The sequence below is a fragment of the Clarias gariepinus genome, unplaced genomic scaffold (genome assembly GCF_024256425.1).
Source record: "Clarias gariepinus isolate MV-2021 ecotype Netherlands unplaced genomic scaffold, CGAR_prim_01v2 scaffold_32, whole genome shotgun sequence".
NCBI lineage: Eukaryota > Metazoa > Chordata > Actinopteri > Siluriformes > Clariidae > Clarias > Clarias gariepinus.
In genome coordinates this window covers 183,969-196,232 of record NW_026520999.1, presented here as the reverse complement: position 1 = coordinate 196,232, position 12,264 = coordinate 183,969, and the positions used below count along the sequence as shown (strand labels likewise).

Here is a 12,264-nt window from a genome sequence, read left to right as displayed (position 1 = left end):
TCCTCTTGTTTGTGACTCTGCAAACTGCAATGTTTGCTCTAGTTTTTACATCATCCAGGAAGTTCAGAGTGCACCAAGATCTGCTAAGTTTATTACCCTGTTTATTACCCTGTTTATTACCCTGTTTATTACCCTGTTTATTACCCTGTTTATTACCCTGCTCACAGATAACTCTTACGTGGGCAAAGGCCATATGGTTCCAAGGTGGGGAGATCCTGAACTCATACAGGCAGTTCACAGAGCTGTTCTGGTGTGTATTCAACCACTCCATTATATAAAATAAATAATAATTATCTTTACGACTGATTTATTGTTGTAAGCACCCAATAGGGGGTAAGTTAGTGTATGTTGTCAACCAAACAAACAACAACAAAAAAAACAACTTTGCTCTTTTATTCTCAGCAAAAGTTTATATTGAAGGAACTGATTTGAGATGAGATGATTATATTTGCACCAGTTATAGCCTATATATATATATATATATATATATATATACAGTGGAACCTCGGATTACGAGTAACGCGGTTTACGAGTGTTCCGGAAGACGAGCAAAGATTTTTAATAAATTTTGACTTAAAAAACAAGCGTTGTCGTGGTTTACGAGCTCCGAGTATCATGTATAACGCATGCGCTTCTTGTTTTGACACCGAGCGTCGCGTCAGCACAACTGAGTCAACGTTTTTTTCTCTCTCTTGCACTGCGGGTATTCATCTCCCCTGCTGGGTCTTAGTGCTCGTCTCTTACTAGTATAATTAACATCTGTGCACGCGTGTACTGTTTACTATAACACTGTGACTACGTGTGTGTGAAACATATTTTATTTTTTGTGTTCGGAAGAGCGTGTGTACAGTGCGTCTGCTGTTTCTTATAACACACGTGTGTGCGCGCGAGTAAGGCAAAAGAAATTCTCAATACAGAGGTTCTTCCTCATCGCGGTGTGTGTGTGTGTGTGTGTGCGCGCGCGCGAGAGCGTAATTAGACACTGTGCCGGCTGTGTGTGTGTGTGTGTGTGAAACCCTCATTCGCAAACACACGCGCACAGAAATGAAGGCAAGAAACACACTCTGCTCTCAGTAGAAACTCTGTCGCAAATCTTTTCAGAGGGTAAGGTGCTGGGTCATTTGTTTGTTTGTTTTACTTTACAGCAGTGATTCTGTTAGTTTGCGCTCACACGAGTGTCTTTAGCAATGTTTATTGCTTTTTTTTTTTTTAGATAAAACAGTGTAGCGGGAGAGAGACGTTGATTTATGACCTCTGTTTACGAGGTGTAGTCCAGTGCGGGAGATGCATTGTGGGTAATGTAGTCCGGTGTGTGTGAACGCGAATGTGAGAATTAAATTAGGATATTGAGTCTGAGTTTTGTTCTTCAGTAGTTTCTTTAGTTGGATTTAAGTGCAGGATCCACCCGAAAGTTTGTACTATAACCGGACAATGCAGAAAATAAAAGAACAGAGGTATAGAGCAGTTTGTCAATTTCATTATTACACGAGCATGGATTAACGGACTGTTACGCTGTCGCGAGCAACATAAAAAAAAGCGGAGAATAATAATTTAGAACAGAACAACAGTATTTCCGTTAATGTGTGTGTGAGTGTGTTTAAACGAGAGAAGAACGTTTTAATGTGTAAGATGAGGAAAGAGAGACAGGAGGGGCTGAAAGCAAGAGTCTCCACTTACTCTAGCCTCACACACACACACACACACACACACACACACACACACATACACAGCGCCTGCATGCACAAAGGGAAACGCTTATCTGCCGGGATTTATTTTAAACTTTTTTGAAAAGTAACATGCAGGATAATTTCTTTTATTTTTACTTAATATTTTGTATTAATTATTTTTATGTATTTATTTTTTTGGGCTGTAGAACGAATAATTTAAGTTTCCATTATTTCTTATGGAAAAATAAAATTTGGTTTACGAGCATTTTGGAATACGAGCCCACTTCTGGAACGAATTATGCTCGTAATCCGTGGTTCCACTGTATATATATATACACACACACACAGTGAGGTCAATAAGTATGTGATCACCCTGTGATTTTGCAAGTTCTCTTACTTAGAAATCAGGGAGGGTCTACAATTTTCAGCATGGATGCATTTCCACTGTGAGAGACAGAATCTAAAAAGAAAAACTGATTTTTTAACAATTTATTTGTGAATTACTGTGTTTAATAAGTATTTGATCACTTGCTTATCAGCCAGATTTCTGACCCCTTAAAGACCTGTTATTGTGCTTATAAATAGTCCAGCTACACTCTGCTCATGATTCTAAATTAGTAGCACCTGTTTGAGGTCGTTAGCTGTCATAAAGACACCTGTGCACCCCACAATTAGCCAAAGTCTAAGTAGATACATGGGGTATCAATGATGCTAAGAATGGTGAAGAATCAGCCCAGAACTACACGGGAGGAGCTGGTCAATGTCGTGAAGAGAGCTGGGACCATCGTTTCCAAGGCTACTATCAGTGATACATTAAGACATCATGGTTTAAAATCTTGCATCGCACAGAAGGTTCCCCTGCTTAAGTCAGCCCATGTCCAGGCCCGTCTGAAGTTTGCCAGGGACCATCTGGATGATGCAGAGGAGACATGGGAGAAAGTCCTGTGTTCAGGTGAGACCAAACTTTTCGGTCTTAACTCCATTCGCCGTGTTTGGAGGAAGAAGAATGATAAGTATCATCCCAATAATACCATACCTACAGTGAAGCATGGGGCTGGAAGCATCATGCTCTGGGGGTGTTTATCTGTACAAAGGACAGGATGACTGCACTGTATTAAGGAGAGGATGAACGGGGACATGTATTGTGACATATTGGGCAAAAACCTCCTTCCCTCAGTCAGAGCATTAAAGATGTGTCGTGGCTGGGTCTTCCAACAGGACAATGACCCAAAGCACACAGAGATGAGATGACATGAGATGAGGTCTTATGGGAAAAAGGGTAGTTCTCTTGAGCATTGCTGGTCTTACCTGTCTTGTACACGCTTTCCTTTCATTCTCACTGATACTCTTTTATCACACAACACATCTTACACTTTTCTCCACCCGTTCCAACCTGCCATTGGCAAGAGCACAATGCCTCTTCAGCTTCTTTTCACACTTTCTGTTGCTCTGGACTGTTGACCCTAAGTACTTAAAGTCCTGCACCCTCTTTACCTCTGCTCCCTGTAGCCTCACCGTTTCACTTAGGGTCCTCTCATTTTCACACATTTATTCTGTCTTGCTACGGCTAACCTTCATTGCACTGCTTTCCAAAACGTACCTCCACCTCCCTAGATGTTCCTACACCTGTTCCCTGCTCTCTGTACAAAGAATGTCATCTGCAAACATCATTGTCCATGGAGACTCCTGTCTAACCTCATCTGTCCTCCTGTCCATCACCAGAGCAAACAAGAAAGGGCTCAGAGCCGATCCCTGATGCAGGCACACCTCCGTCTTGAACTCTTCTGTCACACCTACAGCACTTCTCACCACTGTCTTACAGTTCTCCTACATGTCCTGCACCACTCTAACATACTTCTCTGCACCTAAGACACAATGCAACTCTCTATTACCTTCTCTGTACGTCTCCGTCAGCATCCTCAAAGCAAATACTGCATCTGATGTACTCTTTCTAGAAATAAAACCATATTGCTGCTCACAAACGCTCACCTCTGCCCTTAACCTAGCTTCCACTACTCTTTCCCAAAGCTTAATTTTATGGCTCATCAGCTGACAGTGACAGTGACCAGCTGACATGCTCACACCTTTACACTCCCCTTTTACTATGTAGGACGAGGCGTGGGAAGGGGTTAATTCCTCACACACACACACACACACACACACACACACATACACACACAGATATACGGCCCCTGCGCGCATAAACGGAAACACTTATCTGTCGGGATTTATTTTTACTTTTTTAATGAGAAAGTGCAGGTTAATTTGTTTTATTTTTACTTTATATTTTGTGTTAATAATTCTTATGGATTTAATTTTTTTTAGGCTGTGGAATAAATAATTTGAGTTTTTTTAATTATTTCTTATAGAAAGTTTTGCTTTGGTTTACGAGTGTTTTGGAATGCGAGCCCGCTTCCGGAACAAATTATGCTCGTAATCCAAGGTTCCACTGTACTCGTGTGGTCGCCACCTGGTGACTCATCATCATCATCATCATCATCATCAGTCGGCTGCAAATATTATGGGTTTGCAGGCATCAACAAGCTTGCACCATTCCATTCTGTCCTTTGTTGCCCGGAATGGGTGCTTCATTTGTTGGTTTCAGAATCATTTATTGTTTTTACATAGACCTGGGTGATTAGCCCTGGGTCCACAACCTGGTGCTAGAAAGGCTGTACCGGTTGCACTCTGACGGTAGCGACAAGATGTTCAGTCGGCCAGAAGTCACCTGGTGACTAATCTGTATAATTGCATTTAATCATGTTTCGGGATTTTTAAATCACAAATGGAGACGTTTATAATAATATTTTATTTAGGGTATCTCTACTGTATTCAATTTAATGAAATTTATTTAATATAGCTCTTTTAACAATGGTCATTGTTTCAAAGCAGCTTCACAAAATGAAAAGAAAATGTATGTACCCAACTAAAGTATTTGTGCACAACACTGGTTGTTATTATAACCTCCATTTAAGTCTCTGTATTACGACCAGCCCACTGTGCAGGGTTTAAATTAAATAGGGTTTTTAATAATTATGGAACATCTGTGATATTTACACATGTGCTGCTCATCCGGGTGGACAAAAGTTCTCTTAAAGGGTCTAGAAGTTGTTGAATCAGGACGCTGATTTTCTGATATTGTCTGAAGAAAGGTGCAGGTTATAGAAAGCAGTCATTGATCATAACAGAGCTACTCACTTTTTGAAATGCTTGGAGCAATATTCTGAAAATAAAGGCATTGGTTCTGCATGTACACACACACACACACACACACACACACTGTCCCCACTACACACGCCCAGCCTGCATGGCTCAGGTTCTGTGTGTGTTTTAGCATCGCAGTGAAACAGAGATGCATGTAACTGAATTTATTTCACATGGGACAACTGACATTTAAAATATTTTATATTTGAAAAATTTATTTATTATTCAAATTTTTTTTTTTTTTTTTTTAGTAGGGCCTACCTTACCATTCCACCAGCCAAACCACCTACATGCTCTCCAGCAGCTCCATGTAGGGCATCAGGGGTGTGGCATAGAACTCTGTGGGCCCTGTACATAAGTGGTCTCAACTGTGCCTCTTTATTTTATTAACCATATCTCTCTATTATCTCATATGTTATTACAGAATTACTACATTCAATTCAATTCAATTCAATTTTATTTATATAGCGCTTTTAACAACGGTCATGTCTCAAAGCAGCTTCAGAAAAATAAAAGAAATTAAAAAAAAATATATATATATATATATTTGGAAGTGTGTATGTGTGAGAAAAATGTGTCTAGATAATAATGAGATGAATGAATGATAAATAAAATGATTCTGATGAGCAAGCCAAGGGTGACGGCAACAGTGGCAAGGAAATCTCTCTGAGATGGTAATAGGAAGAAACCTTGAGAGGAACCAGACTCAACAGGGAACCCATCCTCATCTGGGTGATAACGGATAGAGATGATATAACATCATGTGTGTTATGCAGCTGAAAGTTCAATATAACAGAAGTTATTTAAAGGGGTCATCCAGTCCCATTTTTTATTAAATGTTAATATAATTCTTTAGGGTCCTAATAAAAGGTTGTAATATACTTTAATTAAAAATTCTCAATGGTTGTGTAAAAAAAAAAACACTACTTTTACCTGGTAAAAACTAGCTCTGTTCTCAGCAACCTATTTCAGTGCATGTTCCTTTAAACGCTAATGACCTCTGCTGAGCCCGCCCCCAGTTCTGTGGGGCGTGTCTTCACAACACATGTGGGGTATAGCCACGTGAGTGTAGTCCAGTGCGGGCAATGCTTTGTGGGTAATGCAGTCCAAAGTACGAAAACGCGAAAATGTGAGATAAGCTGGAACATAGAGCCAGAGGCTGTTTTCTTAAGTAGTTTTTGGTTTGATTTAAGTACGGAACCCACCCGGAAGTTTGTAATATCGCCTGACAACGCAGAAATTAAAAGAATGGACATGCATCGACTCGTTTGTCTTTCTCAACACTGCATGGGCATGAATTAACAGGCTGTTACGCTGCCGCAAGCAAAGACAAAAAAAAGCGGAGAAGCTAACACAGGGTAAGTAGCGTACTGAAAGAGATACGAACGTGATGTGTTTACTGATGTGTTTACACAACTTCTTTATTATTGACAGACACCTTTATAAACCATCTAGCGTTACAAAGGTAGGCATAACATAGTTTTTCGACTACGTACACAGTTTGCAACTAGACAATCACCTTAATGCATTGTTTATTATAAACGTGTGATTAGGAATTATATAGAGATGGATGTACATAGAGAAGACGACATAACCATGTTCTATGAGAGTATAAGTTAACTTATTAAGTTAACTTGGGGCGGTCTACTACTGATTCAGATGGAAGAGAGGACTTCCTGTGACGTAGCTTCCTGTTTTTGTATCGTTGCCGCGAAAGTTTGCGTTTGTGTTAGCGTTTAAATTACATACTTTTTCATTTATACAATAATAATATTAATAGCAACTAGTTATTACATTTCATACTATTTGGCTTCGACTTTTTCTGCGCTTTTTGGAGAACGCGCGAGTTTCTTCTTCTAAGAACAACAAACGGAATTCAGCTCCAAACAACTAAAACTCCGACTCAGGTACGTTATCATGTCTAATATTCAGCTTGTTCAGTGTGTAGAGTGCAGGATGTTTAGACATTCTTCCTCCGTCGTTAGCGGTAATTTTATTTGTGATAGGTGTGTGTTAGTGAGCACTCTGACGGAGAAGATATCAGCGTTAGAGGAGAGCATCCAGACTTTAGAGAGGGTTAGAGAGTGTGAGAGCAGCGTTATTCCTGTAGCGGACAGTCTGGGTGCCGCAGGCGGAGATAACCAGCCCCTGACTCCGGCATTAGAGCCCTCACAGCGGGGCGAGTGGGTGACGACTCGGCGGCATACTCGTTCAGCCAAAGCTAACGCTAAGGCTAGCCCACCGGAGCACACCTCTTCTGCGCTTCACGTGTCCAACAGGTTTGCTCTCCTCAGTGATGCACCCGCTGAGAAACCTGAAAGAGCTCTGGTTATAGGAGACTCTATAATGAGGCACGTGAAATTAGCTAGACCTTTAGGGGCGCCAGCGGCAGTGGTTAGGTGTATCCCGGGAGCCAGAGCACCGGACATAGCAGGTAATCTTAGGGCTCTAGGACAGCACAGGTTCTCCAAAATAGTGGTACATGCTGGAGCTAACGATATACGCCTTCGTCAGTCAGAGGTTAGTAAGAATAACTTTATAGAGGTGTTTAAATTAGTGAAGGCGATGTCCGATGGAGTAGTATGCTCTGGTCCCATCCCAATAAGACGTGGTGACATAACTTACAGCAGGTTATGGTCGCTGAACCGCTGGATGTCCAGGTGGTGCTCCGAAAACAACGTGGGCTTTATTGATAATTGGAAGACCTTTGAGGGCAAAGCTGGCCTGTTAGGGCGGGACGGTGTCCATCCCACTCGGGAAGGTGCTGCTCTCATTTCCTGTAGTATAGCTCATAGTCTCAGAAGAGGCCTAGTTAATCGGTGACAATCCAGAGCCCAGGCCAGGGAGCAGACAGACAGGCTAAACCAACCGTCTGCTAGCTGCATAGAGTCGTCACCCAGGGTTCACTGTATTGAGACTGTGTCTGTTCCCCGAGCTAAAAACAAATTTAGAAAGACTCAGAAAGTCTTTTTTAGTCATTTAATTAGCATAAAGACCACAAACTTGGATCAGACTGAATGCGCAGCCGGTACCTCTGATCTGAAGCTAGGACTGTTAAATATTAGATCTCTCGCATCTAAAGCAGTTATAGTTAATGAAATTATCACAGATCAGAAATTTGATATACTCTGTTTAACAGAAACCTGGATTAAACAGGACGAGTATGTAGCTCTAAATGAAGCTAGTCCTCCTGGATACAGCTACATACACCAGCCTCGGTTAACTGGTAGAGGAGGAGGCGTCGCAGTTATTCACAATGATAATCTGACTATTGTACAAAAACACGGACACAAATTTAATTCATTTGAAATTCTTTATAGTAACATAAGTGTATTTAACTATATTAAGTCAGCTTAGTCGATCCCGCTAATTGTCATTTACAGACCTCCAGGGCCGTACTCGGAATTTCTTAGTGAATTTGCAGATTTCCTTTCAAACCTAGTCGTTTCTGTAGACAAAGTGTTAATTGCTGGAGATTTTAATATTCATTTTGAAAACCCAGAAGACCCTCTGAGAACTGCATTTATGTCTATACTGGACTCGGTAGGAGTAAATCAGTGTGTAGTAGGACCCACTCATAAAGCAGGTCACACTTTAGATTTAATAATATTATTCGGATTAAGTCTAAGAAATTTATTCACAATTCCACTATCTGAAGTTATCTCAGATCACTATCTTGTCTCAATTCAAGTGTGTCACAGTAATAATGTACGCACAGCGCCGCGCTACCGTATGAAACGTACATTCACATCAACTACCAAACAGAGTTTTATCAGTAATCTCCCAGAGTTCCCAACTTCGATTAGATCACCGTCTGACCCCACAGAACTCGATCAGGCGACTGAATATTTAGAGTCGACATTTCGCTATACCTTAGATAAAGTAGCTCCAGTTAAAAGAAAAATTATTAGAGATAAGAAACTTGCTCCCTGGTATAACGATCACACGCGCACTTTAAAACAGACCGCTCGGAAATTAGATTGTAAATGGCGTCAAACTAAATTACTAGTATTTCAAATAGCATGGAAGGAGAGCATCCTGAACTATAGAAAAGCTCTTAGTGTAGCTAGATCAACATATCTCTCCACTCTTATAGAAAATAACAAAAATAATCCTAGATTCTTATTTAATGCTGTAGCCAAATTAACCAGAAATAAGACCACTGCAGAAATCTCCACAACAACATCATGCAATAGTGAGGACTTCATGAACTTTTTTAATAATAAAATTGTAAATATTAGGCATAAAATTGAGGTTTTGAAACCGAACAATGTAATTGATGCAGATGTTAATCTAGCCATGTCAGACCAGAACCTAGAATACTTTACTACCCTTAAAGAGAATGAACTAATTTCACTCATCTCTTCTTCAAATTCATCAACCTGTATATTAGATCCTGTACCGACACATTTTCTGAAACAGATAGTACCAGCAATAACAGAACCCCTGTTGAGAATAATTAATTCTTCACTCAGCATTGGTTATGTTCCAAAATCTTTTAAATTAGCAGTTATCAAACCAATAATTAAGAAACCTGACCTCGACCCCTGTCAGCTGTCCAGTTACAGGCCAATATCAAACCTCCCCTTTATCTCTAAGATTCTGGAAAAGATAGTAGCGGAGCAGCTATGCTCATATCTACATAGAAATGGCATACATGAACTGTATCAGTCAGGATTTAGGCCTCATTACAGTACAGAGACAGCACTCGTTAAAGTAGTAAATGACATTCTATTGGCCTCTGATCAGGGTTGTGTAACTATGCTTGTATTACTTGACCTCAGTGCAGCTTTTGACACCGTTGATCACGCTATTCTTCTTCACAGATTAGAAAATGTAGTAGGAATTAAGGGTACAGCCCTCTCCTGGCTCAGATCCTATCTGACCCATCGTTATCAGTATGTAGACTTAAATTGTGATTATTCCGCATGCTCTCTAGTGGAGTTTGGCGTTCCGCAGGGTTCAGTTTTAGGTCCACTGCTTTTTTCCCTTTACATGCTTCCTCTGGGCAACATAATCCGTAAGCATGGTATTAGTTTTCATTGTTATGCTGACGATACACAGTTATATGTCTCAGCAAAACCTGATGAGAAAAAACAGCTTACTAAAATTGAGCAATGTGTGCAGGACATAAGAAATTGGATGCTAATTAACTTCCTTCTGCTAAATCCGGATAAGACAGAAGTTCTAGTCATAGGACTGCATACAGCTAGGAGTAAAATTTTAGATCACACCGTAACTTTAGATGGCCTTTCTGTTCCATCAAATGCAACAGTGAAAGACCTTGGTGTGATTATTGATTCCAGCCTTTCATTTGAAGCACATGTAGATAATATTACCAGGATAGCATTCTTTCACCTTAGAAATATTGCCAGGATAAGAAATTTATTGTCGCTAAACGATGCAGAAAAACTAGTTCATGCTTTTATCACCTCTAGGTTGGACTATTGTAATGCCTTACTGTCTGGTTGTTCAGCTAGATGCATAAATAAGCTTCAGCTAGTCCAGAATGCAGCAGCAAGAGTCCTCACTAGAACCAGAAGATATGAGCACATCACCCCTATCTTATCTTCACTCCATTGGCTCCCTGTGAAATTTCGCATTGATTTTAAAATACTACTCTTGACATATAAAGCATTAAATGGTCTCGCGCCACAGTACCTGAGCGAACTGCTAGTGTCTTACGATCCGCCACGCCTACTTCGATCAAAGGATGCAGGCTGCTTGTCAGTACCGCGTATTATGAAAAATACAGCTGGGGGCAGAGCTTTTTCTTACAAAGCCCCAAAATTATGGAATAGTCTTCCAAATAGTGTTCGGGACTCAGACACAGTCTCAGTGTTTAAGTCCAGGCTAAAAACCTATTTATTTAGCCAAGCATTTTTATAAATAGATTTGCCATAGGTAAAGGAGCAGATTTGGGGGACTCATGGATGTAGAGTATTATGGTCAACTGGTATGTTTGGATGCTGTCTTCCTCACTCTCATTGATCACTCAGGTTTGCTGACGGTGAGGTGATTGTTTGCTTTACATCTCAGAAAGCCCTCATGTTTGTGTTTCCTTCTGGCTCTCCCTTTTAGTTATGCTGTCATAGTTAGTCCTGCCGGAGTCTCTGCTTGCACTCTACAGTTAATATACATTCACATTATACATTGTGTGACTGTGACCATACCTAACTGCCATCTCTCTTCTTCTTCCCTTTTCCCCCCTCTTTCTCTTTCCTCTCTCCTCCTGTCTCCCCCTTTCACTCTTTCTCTCTCTCTGTCGAGCTACACATGTCGTTCCTGAGCTGCCAGTGATTCAGACTCACTCTGCCCTCCGGACCTGTCTGATCCATCCTGGTGCCCCGCTTCTGGCTGAAGATCTCGTCACATGGATGCCCCGTGTGTCTCTCTGGGATGCGTCTGGTGTCTGGGGATGATTCTCTCTACCTAGAAAATGGTTCTGGCCTTGACTGGTGTTGGCAACTGTTTCTCTGGGGACTTGACAGTTCGATAGTTCATGACTGGAACTTCTTACAAGTCTACCTGGGTCTTCAATAACCACCTGGACTCCATATTAAAATCAATTAACATCAGCTATTATAGCTGAACTGCCTCCCACTCTACACACTGTATAAATGCAGATCATTTACTGCTTTCTGTTTCACCCAAATGAGGATGGGTTCCCTGCTGAGTCTGGTTCCTCTCAAGGTTTCTTCCTATTACCATCTCAGGGAGTTTTTCCTTGCCACTGTCGCCCTCGGCTTGCTCACCAGGGACAAACTGACCATTTTGATTCATACAAATTCACATTTCATACAAACTTAAATAATTATTTTGTCTGTGTAAAGCTGCTTTGCGGCAATGAAAAATTGCTAAAAGCGCTATACAAATAAAATTTAATTGAATTGAATTGAATTGAACTTACACTCCGCATTCATCGTGATTATTAGAAAAGGCGATCTGCAAAGATTCATAAAAAAAGAAATTACACTCACCGAGCCAGGTGAAGATGAAGCAGAAACACGAAGCGTTAGTACAGATCCATTTTTCAGGAGCTGCTTCCTAGCAAAACCTGCTTTATATTGACCCACGTTTATTTAGGTAGATCGGCGGGGACGTTAGCTTTAAAAACTAAATTCAGCCATTGCGTCCTCAGCGGCTCAGATATTGGTAGTGAATGATGACTGCTGTGTTCGCTATTACACCCAACAACTGTACACCACACTCGCTTAGGCGACATTTTGCTCCAGCGGCGAAAAACAATGGCCGACAGCTTCTTCTCACTCGGGGCGGGTCTTTGCTAAAACACCAGTGTCAATCAACTATAGTAGGAGCGGCCTCTGTCGGTGTGGCGTCACATCGACAGGCATTTGAGATTGGCCTGATTTCAGAAGGGGCATCTTATTTT

General features: G+C 40.9%; 1 protein-coding gene across 1 annotated transcript in view; it reads left to right on the top strand.

The window, feature by feature from the left end:
- The window catches only part of LOC128517036 (apolipoprotein L3-like), a 54,364-nt gene that overhangs the window by 18,141 nt on the left and 23,959 nt on the right, over window positions 1–12,264 (top strand). The gene's annotated exons all lie outside the window — the stretch shown is intronic.